Source organism: Silene latifolia, chromosome 8 (genome assembly GCF_048544455.1).
Source record: "Silene latifolia isolate original U9 population chromosome 8, ASM4854445v1, whole genome shotgun sequence".
Lineage (NCBI taxonomy): Eukaryota > Viridiplantae > Streptophyta > Magnoliopsida > Caryophyllales > Caryophyllaceae > Silene > Silene latifolia.
Window position 1 is genome coordinate 27,100,348 of NC_133533.1, and position 10,612 is coordinate 27,110,959.

General features: G+C 38.3%; 2 long non-coding RNA genes across 2 annotated transcripts; one reads left to right on the plus strand and one right to left on the minus strand.

Annotated features, from left to right (window-relative positions):
* Positions 1 to 4,359: 4,359 nt before the first annotated feature.
* Positions 4,360 to 4,873, minus strand: LOC141594224 (uncharacterized). The gene is made up of 3 exons (XR_012522070.1): positions 4,783 to 4,873; positions 4,562 to 4,678; positions 4,360 to 4,467 (listed from the first exon to the last, which is right to left on the minus strand). It is a non-coding gene; the product is annotated as an uncharacterized LOC141594224 (long non-coding RNA).
* Positions 4,874 to 8,117: 3,244 nt separating this feature from the next.
* On the plus strand, positions 8,118 to 10,340 carry LOC141594225 (uncharacterized). Its single transcript, XR_012522071.1, has 3 exons — positions 8,118 to 8,284; positions 8,383 to 8,491; positions 10,203 to 10,340. It is a non-coding gene; the product is annotated as an uncharacterized LOC141594225 (long non-coding RNA).
* The last annotated feature ends 272 nt before the right edge of the window (positions 10,341 to 10,612 follow it).

Consider the following 10,612-nt stretch of genomic DNA (forward strand, 5'->3'; position numbering starts at 1 on the left):
TCAATAGTAAAATCAACAACATCTATACTATGACAAGTCTCTTCTATCATGGGGTTTTTCAATGCTTTTTCTAAGTTAAAAATAATCGTATAATCCCCCACAGCTAAGGTCAATCTCCCTTGCCTAACATCTATGACCGCCTTGTGAGATGTAAGAACGGTCTACCCAAGATGATAGGGATTTGGTTGTCTTCAGCCATGTCCATGACAACAAAATCAACGGGGATGAAAAACTTCCCAATACGAACGGGAACATCCTCTAACACTCCCAATGGGTGCTTAACAGTTCTATCGACCATCTGCAGTGTCATATTAGTAACTGTCAACGGACCCATATTTAATTTCTTACAAATAGAATAAGGCATAACGCTGACGCTAGCTCCTAAATCACAAAGAGCTTTACTAATAGAAAGATGACCGATATGACAAGGGATAGAAAAACTTCCTGGATCCTTTAATTTAGGTGGTGAGTTAATTGGAAACATGGCACTGCACTTCTGAGTGTAAGCAATAGTTTCCACCGCGTCAAAGGACCTCTTCCTTGTCAAAATCTCCTTCATGAATTTCGCATAAGCCGGCACTTGAGTAATTAATTCAGTAAAAGGGACACTTACCTCTAGATTCTTCACGACCTCCATAAAATTACCGAACTGCTTATCCAGCTTGGATTTTTGTTGTCGGTGAGGAAAAGGTAGTGTAATGGTTATGGGCTCGGCTTGCTTGTCCTTAGAAACAACTTTTGAAACACCGTCAGCTGCCGATTTTGGTTCCTCGATCGAGCCATGGGTGACTCGATCGAGCTGGGTGGATCCTCGATCGAGTTGCCTGTGACTCGATCGAGGAACCTTTGCAGGTTCAGCTCCTTCGTCTTTTTTACTTTTATCGTCAGCTCGTGTTTCAACTTCGTCAGGTTCTTTCTCATCATCACTAAGCTCCAAATTACCCAATCCTTTGGGATGCATATAAGGGACTTCATCAACAGTAATGGGCACTTCATTCTCAAGACTTTGCAGGTCGGGATTCGTGTAGGAAGTACCGCTCCTCAGCTGAATAACATTAGCTTGCTCATGAGCTTGTTTACCTTGAGGAGGAAGACCTACGGCCTGTTTTGATGGGTTTTGAAGTGCCATCTGAGCCACTTGATTATCTAGCATCTTGTTATGGGCAATCGCTTAGAAATTTGAGCCGTCTGTCGCCTTCTTTCGCATTGACAAAGTTTGTTGCAAAAGATTGCGCAACTCGCCATCTCATTGTTTGGAGCTTGTTGAGGAATTTGTTGAGGAGTTTCTTTGAGGATTTGTTGATATTGGTTGTTAAGCTGCTGGCCTCCTTGATTTTGCCTTTGATATCCCCCTTGTTGTTGATTACCGCGATTGTTGGGAGGGATATAAGTATTCTTTTGCGGTTGTGACTGCTGCGGGTTTTGCACATTCTGACTAGACCATTGAAGGAACGGATGTTCCTTCGTTCTTTCATTGTAAAAGTTGGAGAAAGGTGTACCTTGTGCACCTTGTCCGTAAGCTTTGAAAGGCATTAACTGCTCCAATGTGCTCATACAATCACCGCACCATGACCATCCAAACCGCATCTAGCACAAGTCTCCTCTACTTGCTGACTCATAGCATGAACTCTCTCTTTGCTACCCAGTGATTGGGTAGTCTTTATCTCAGCAATCTGGGGCGAAATAGTCTCGGTTTGTGCGCCAGGGCACTATCAACTCCAGTACCTCGCGTGCTTCCCCTAGGATTTCCATACCTGGCGGTATGGGTAGCAATCTGATCAATTAGCTTCCACGCGTCACCATCATTGGTGTTATCTTGAAACCTCCCATTAGCAGAAGAATCCAAAAGGGCACGATGATCGTCAAACAACCCGTTGTAAAACTGATTGCAAAGGAACCACTTTGGGAAACCATGATGGGGAACTGATCGAACCAAACGCTTGAAGCGAGTCCAAGCTTCGTTCAAATCTTCAGTAGGTCCTTGCTTGAAACTAGTAATTTGATTCCTCAAAGCATTAGTCTTTTGAGGTGGGAAGTACCTCTTGTAGAAAGCAAGGGCCAAGGAATTCCAGTCTGTAACTCCCTCGGTATCCATATCCATATCTCTCAACCACTCAGCAGCTCCATCTTTCAGAGAGAAAGGAAAGAGCACCTGCTTCAACTGATCTTGTGTCACTTGTTTGTTAATGGAATAGAATAGCAGAGGTGACAAATTTCTCCATATGCGTCGCAGATCCTCTGTTTGTCCCTCAAACATATTTCGTTCCACCAAATTGATATAAGATGGCCGAATCTCAAAGGTTCCATTGGTAGTAGTGGGCAGCTTAAATCCTTGTGGGATAGAAGCTAAGGTCAGCTCAGAGTGACTGGCTAAAGTAGGCATGATGGTAGTTTTGGGAATATCAGTATTAACTGGAATTTCAAGAATAAGAATTTCGTCATTCTCTTCTTTGTAGGACCGATCGGCTGACTCAGTGGAGCTCGCCGTTTCGACGTCAAGTATACTCAAGTCTTCTACTTGACCCACTTCTTGATTAAATTTCCGTCTGTAGCGAAAAGTCTGCTCAGGTTCAGGATCAAAAGGAATAATCTCGGACCTATTAGACCTGGGCATAAACGGAACTAACAAGAAAAGTGTAAGAACGGTCTCAAGGATCTGGGTTCCCTGAGACAAAAAGACAAAATAAACAAAAACAGACTAAACAATTGTTGCCTCCACGGCAACGGCGCCAAATTTGATGTGGCTAAAGTCGTATCACCAAATCAAAGTAAATCTATCTCAGGACTAACAAGAATAGCTAGCAGTAAGACAGGTATCGAATCCACAGGGAGGCGGTAAAAGCTAAGTTTGTAAATATTTAAGCTGTCTAAAGTAACCAATTTCGGGGGGTTTGTTTTGTGTTGATTCTAATAAACTAATTGCAAGTAATTAAATGAAGGTTTTAACGATATTATTAAAAGTCTAGGATTTACGGTTCACTAGATCAATCAATCGGGGATTATCAATCAATTGCTAAATCTATCAAGTTGTTTAAGGTCATAAGATCGGTCGACTCAATTATGCCCTTTAGATCGATTCTAACATGCGGTCGCTATAATTAGATACAATCTATTTGATTATCGCAGCCTATATTAATTCTAACCCGGTCGGCGATAGGATTAATTCGCTACACTAATTAATAACTCAGGCCTCAAGTTGATTAACTAGAAGAAGTACAATAAACAAACAACAACTTAAACGATATCAATAGCAATTAATCGATTTTCCCTTTTTAATTAACCTATATCCCCTTCATCCTAGATGAGGGAATTAGCTACTCATAATGATAACAACAACAATAATGATTAAGAATGAAAACATGATTGAAAGCATGAAACAATAATTAATGAACATAGAACAATCAACGATTAATTAGTGAGGAAAGATTAGTACCATACAAGGGAAAGATTAGGGTTCTAAGAGAGTTTTCCAGCAGTATCCCAGCAAAATAAAACGTAGTCTAACAATAAAACACGAGTTTCTAATTTATAACAAAAGATAATCGTTTTAGGAAATTCCGGAAATAAGTCTGCCAGAGAGGATCCTCGATCGAGCCAGAGGTGACTCGATCGAGGACAGCTGCTTGATCGAGTCAGTGGTGACTCGATCGAGGAACTTGCTTCACAGGCTATTTCTTCTCTTCTTCTCTTCTAGTCTTCTTGTTTCCTCGTTTCCCGTGCCATGCTTCGTGTATTCTACTATGCCGTCTCCGCCATGCTAATCCTAGCTTGATCATACTCATAACGAGTCATTTTTGCATCAAAACACAAAATAGCGGCAGTATCGACAATTCATTGAAATAGGGCATATAAATGATATAATAGGCAAGAAACGGTATGTAAAATGGCATAAAGAGAGCTATAAAAGTGTATATGAAAGTGATACATCAACAACAAGATGGTTCGTGTCCAAGTCTAACTAAACAAAGGATAAAAAAAGTCTCGTCTCATGCATCTAACTAAAACATCCGACAAGTAAAAGGATAAACAACCAACAACTGAGTCAATGACACGGCAAAGCAGATCCCGCTCCACTACCACCTCCTCCGGAAGGATCTTTAGGGTCTTGATTTTGTGGACGCCATCCCGGGTTGCAAGACGAGAAATAAGTGGTCATCAACTCCATTTTCTCCTTCATTCTCTTCAACTCTTCATCCCTTGCGGCCTCCCTTGCTTCCCTTGCTTCCCTTGCTTCCCTTTCCGCCTTCCTTTCTTCTCTTTCGGTCTCAAGTGTAGTTTGAAGTTGAGACACGATACTCGGCATATATGTTTGGCTTTGAGGTGTTCCCGAAGTAGGTCGGTCATAGAAGAGTTCTCTTGCCGTTCCGGTTCCATACACCCCCCCTTATTGAAGCCATCCACTAAATCAAGCCAAAGCTCATTATCGGAGATGTCGGGATTCCTCTCTTTCCGAAGTCGAAATTTAGCCTAAAAAATTAAAGCGTTAATGATTATATGTTATATTTGTATAACAGTATATATGTAATCAAAACATTTGAAAGGAATTGTATTATATACTTACATATAAATTGGCGTTCTTCTTCGAATTCCACACCCTTTTCCCTTTAGCTCCTTCTTTCGTATGCGTCTCATAGAAAAGCTCCGGAACCGTAGGCATCTTACCCTTATTCTTGGCCGCCTTCCGAAAATGAAAAACAAAGGTTAAATTATAAAGACTAATTAATACTTTAAATATAATCTCAAACATAATCTAACTTATATATAAAACTAAATACGACGTACATTTGACATTGCTCGGTCATAGAATGATTGAGAACCTCCGTAATGCGTAGCATCAATGTGGGCATCCTTCTTCCCTCCCCTTTTATTGATCGCTGCTCGAACCGACTTATCCTTAAATTCGGGGGTATCTCTCTTCTCCATCAGTTCTTTATATGCGGTACCTATAAAATTTTTTTGCCAAATATTAGTATTTAATTAAATAGATAACAAATGACGATAGTTTAACTTATTAAATACAACCACCAAACGTAACTAAATACCTTCCATAAACTGAGGGGGTTTCTTCCTTTTAGAAACCTTATACATGTTATCTCTTAGCCTCTTTTTGCCGATGTAATTGTATCTCTCCCAAACGGCACGCTCTTGTTCCTTAGGCCAATGAAAGTTTTGCTAGACATAAAAAAAATCGTTAGAAAACACAAATCACTAATTAATTAGAATACATTTACGAAAATTATTTAAAAACATATATACCCGAAAGTTATTGAACCATCCCTCCTTCTCTTCTTCACTTGCATCTGACCAACAAGTAATACCCCTGGTCATCTTTTGCTGAGTGCTAGCGGTGACTCCCCGAACTACATACTTGGAATTAAACCTGAAATTATACATGTTAAATACGAATTAAAAATGTTCATATTAAAAATAAATCAACTACTACTAAAAAAAATAAATAAAGAGAAGTGCTTACCAAAGACCCCTAATGTCAATAATGATCTTGTTATCCTCGGTGTATGTGACAGGGATCCCATGCTCGACCTCCTCCTCCTCGTCAGTGTCATCCTCTAAGGACTGCTCGACCTCAGTGGTCTCCTCCTCCTCCTCCTCCTCCTCCTCCTCCTCCTCCTCCTGCGTACTACGCCCCCCACTAAAGCCGCCTCGCTGTCTACCACCACGACCACGTGCCATTATACAACTACAAATTGAACAAATAAAATTGTTAGAAAGTATTAATTAAAATTAAATAAAACGAAATAATATAACATATATAACATAAAAAATGGCTAGGAAACACAATAATAAATAAATTGATAACAAAAAGATGTAAAAACCTCATTATCCTAATCCTCATTGTCATCCTCATCATCATCATCCTCATCATCCTCATCGTCATCATCGTCATCACCATCACCGTCACCCTCCTCCTCCTCCATCTCCATCTCCATGTGATCATCTGTCCCCTCCACATTATCTTCTTCCTCTTCTTCCAACTCCTCCCCTCCTTCTTCTTTTTCATTCTCATAAATGATTTCATCATCAATTGGAGATAAAACTGATTTTGATACAATTTCTTCTTGAAAAAATGTTGTATCAAATTTTGATCTAGCCTTTGTCTTAAAGACCGCCCACCATTGCTTTTGATGTTTATCATTACTCGTGCTTGGATAAGAATCAAAATACACTCGATGAGCTTGATGTGCGAGTATAAATGGGTCATAAGTCATGTATGTTCGGGTATGATTAACTTCTACGAGTTTGTAACGATCATGGACTCTCATTCCTGCTATGGAATTATCTTTCCATTCACACTTGAATAAGACTGTTTTATAAGCACGTCCACGCCCATTATAGCACAACTCAAGGATATCCTCTAATATGCCATAATATTCATTGTCATCAAGAGAGGAAATTGTAACCCCATAATTGCATCTAACCTTCCTCTTCTCGTAATTGAATGTATGGAAATTGAATCCATTAACTGAATACCGATTCCAAGTTTTAACCTTTCGTGAAGGACCTAAGGCTAAACTCCTTACCAAATCATCTTGGATATTGCATTCAATGACATATTTCCGAAACCATGATGGAAATTGATCCTCATGCTTATTCCAAACATCATTCTTGCTCACATTAGGATGTTCTTTAATGAAATCGTTCACAAATTGTGTTTCATAAGGCTCTAAGATTTCACAATTAGAAAGAATGTAAAGGTGAGCACGATTATATTCTTTGTCATCCAAATATCTTGTCTCCCCACTTGATGAACACCCTTCATCATCATGAGTTTGGAAAAACTCGGGTACACTTGTGTCCACTTCATCGGCTTTATCAATATTTAAGTTCTTTGCTTTGGTTTCTATATGTTTTTCAAAGTAAAGAGAGCAAAAATTTGCAATCTCTTCTGTTAAATACGCATTGCAAATAGAACCTTCAACCCGAGCCTTATTACCAATTTTTTTCTTCAAATGATTAAGAAACCTATACATGTAAATTAAAATGTAGTTATTTCTTTATTATTAGGATCTCAAACATAAATGAATAATATTTATAATTGAAATACTATTAAATTATTATTACATACCTTTCAAATGGATACATCCACATATATTAGACGGGTCCACCAACTTTTGCTTCATAAGGCAAATGGACCGGTAAATGCTCCATGGAATTAAAGAATGAAGGAGGGAAGATCATCTCAAGTTTACATAAGATAATTGGAATTTGGTCTTCAAGACGAATCATGTCATCAACCGATATGGTTGAAGAACATAAATCTCGGAAAAATTGACTAATATCGGTAACTGCATTCCACACGGTAGTTGGGAGGAGATGTTTCAATGCAACGGGTAATAAGCGCTCCATGAAAACATGACAATCGTGGCTTTTCAACCCTTGCAACTTCAGTTTCTTAAGATCAACACAACGTTTGAAATCGGATGCATATCGATCAGAAAACTTCAACTTTCCTAACCATTGACACAATGCCTTCCTTTGAGCTTTATCAAGAGTAAAAATAGCTTTTGGCTTAGACCCATCCTTACGAATGTGTAGTTTGGGACAATCACAAAATCTCTTCAACTCTTTTCTTGAAGAAATAGTATCCTTGGATTTACCTTCTACATCCATAATCGTATGAATGAGTTGCTCAAAGAAATTCTTCTCTATGTGCATTACATGTAACGCCCCGTAATTTCGGACCGTTAATATATTTCGAAAATAATTTATTAATCAAATAAAAGTTGATATTTAAGTATTTAAAGTAAAAATAATTCAAAGAAATATAATTTTATTATATTTTGAAGAAAAGTATTTATTTTGATAGTTTCGAAATGTTTAAAAATAGTTTAAACCGTGTAAAACTTTTTATTTCGAAATAAGGGCGTATCGGGGGGAAAATGACAATTCTTTTGAACGTTGGGTAAACGAATTTGGAAATGGGTCGTATGAATACTCAATTTTCTTGTAATCTCGTGTTTAAAAACTTTGGTCTTGTCGGAATTTGCATTTGACCTACGGTTTTAATTATTATCGAAACGAGCCAAAACCGACTCGTAAAAATGCCGACTTAAACCCGTCTTTCCTCCTTTCCTCTTCCCTTTCACGCGGCACCTCCCCCTTCCCTTTCTATTTTTCTGATTTTTTTCTTTCCTTCATCTTCCTCAATCTTCCAAACACCATTTTACCCAAATTCAAGCTTAATTTCACCATAACTTTTGCGTTTCTTATCGGTTTTTCGCATAATTTATATTTCCGGAATCCCCTCGTCGAGATCTACAACCTTGTATGTTTTAATTTCAGTTTTCTTGAAGTTGTTTTAAGACGAATTTTGGGTAAATTTCGGTATTTGTGCTTATTTGTGTGTTTTTATTGTTTATTTAGGTGAAGAATTGGAGGACGAGTTTGGGGACTCGTATATTGTCGAGGATAGCGGCTAGTTGTTGTTAGGGTTTGGGTTTTAAGGTGCTAATTGCTCATTTTCTAGCTTAAGGTAACATATTTTGAGTTACTCGACGAATTATCGTCACAATTTTTGTTGTTTTTGTATGTTTTGTGATTTTTGTTTGAGTAATAATTTTCACATGATTAAATTTGATGCATGCATGTTTAATCCATGTATTTTTGTTAGTTTTAGCTAACAAAGTTGAATTGGGAACGATTAATTAGTGTTTAGACGGTCTTTTATTGAACAAAAATGGAAAAAAGAGAGGTGTAGGGGAGCGGCAGCGGGCCCGGCAGCAGCCCGGCAGGCCCATGGCTGGCCCGGGTCGGCCCGTTGCTTGTTTCGCGGTTTTCCATGCATTGTTCGTCATTTTAGGTTCATTAATGATATAATTAGAATAAGTAATGTATGGGTAAACTTTTGAATTAAATCAAATTAGTAGTGAAAATTATGTTAAAGGTAAAAATTATATTTATTTTGGTAGTGGCTCATGTTAGTATAGGTTAGAAGATGAAATTTGTAAAGATTAGGCTCAGAATGAATTATATAGCGATAATTGTAATGTTTTGTTGATTGTGCCGAAAACTGAGCCTTAGTCCCTTTGACTGATGCGATGTCAGTTAATTGAGTGATTGGTCAGCCGCAATTTAACCCGTACCTGTCGCAGTAGGTCTGGGGTTGCGGGTAAAAATTCGGTTGAATGAATTAGATAATCGGCCTTTTTCTTGCTTTAGGCCATTTATTATATCTCTATTTCACATGTGTAGTTAGTTGAATTTAAGTAGCTTCTTATATTGTAGAAACGGCCCTAGATTCCCTGAAGCCTTTAACATGGTTAATATTGTTAGAATTGGAAATTAGTATTGAATACTTATTGAGGATACTGTTGGATTGTTTGCTGAATAGACATTTATATAGCCTTTCACATGATAGAATGTTAGCATTTAGGTTGGTAAGTTGGACTTTTTGTCCTCTTATGGTTAAGTGGGTGTCTTACTTGTCTTGTGTGGTGTGGGCTAAAGTATTCAAGCTGGGACTAGCTGGGACTAGGTCCTAGGTGAGTATTTCGGCCTTCATCATAGATAGGTCTTTATAGTCTTTGACGAGTATATGTTCACTGCTTGATAGCCTTTGTGTTCCTGACTAGTGGATTTATATCCAAGTTGGGGCATGACCTCGTTACTTATTTTGATAGTAAGTGGTCAGCTTAAGTACTAGCCAACCCTTTGGTGGACTCCTTAGGGTACTCACTTTGTTTTAGAAAAATTGTGGGTCTTGGGTGCGGTGGTGTGTATCCGCATGTCTAGGTCTGCGCAGATTTTAGGCTAGGGTTGTGTTGTGTCTTGGCCATGTTTTATTAATATTAACCGCTGAGCCAAGATACCGGTTCGATTACCTTCCCTACCTCGTGGTATAGACTCGAGTTACAGAGTGACTATTGACGGTACTAAGAACTTATGCCTGTCTTTGATATATTACCCTTTCTTGTTTGATGATTCTATGAATCATAGAAGGTGAGATGCAAGCCGGCTATGGTTGATAGAGTTTGGATTACAATTTGTTATATGTTTCACATGATAGTCTAGTTTGGTCAATTTAGGGCTCGTATGTTAGAGTACTTGATAATTGGATTAATTATCGTATTGTTTACATGTTTTACTACATGTTACATTAATTATGACGATTCGTGGCTGGGAGGACTCAAAGTTACTCCCCACTGAATTGTGGCTTTCGTGTTTGTATAAAATGCGATTGACAGGTTGTTGATGCTTTGTTGGGGTCACAGACGAGCTAGTGAGCATAAGGAACCTTGGACCTAGTTTGGCTATTCTTATAGTAAACCTTTTAACTTTTGGTTTTGTATATAATTTGAAGGGACATATGTCTCCCTTTTCTATTTTGGGTTTGTATCATTAAATTTTCTTATCGTTAGCATTGGCATGTAAATTAGTTCGTTAGCATTGCAGGTTTGGCACCCGCCTCTTGGGAATGTTGGAAATGTTGTGATTGGTTTAGAAAATGTTTTGAAATTACAGGTTTGTATATAGTTGGACCAATTACAAACATATCCTACCAGTTTTTCCGTAGTTTTTAGGTGTTTATTTATCGCGTTATTTAAGGGTGTCACAGTTGGTATCAGAGCCTATTGCTCCCGACGCACGTTTGTGC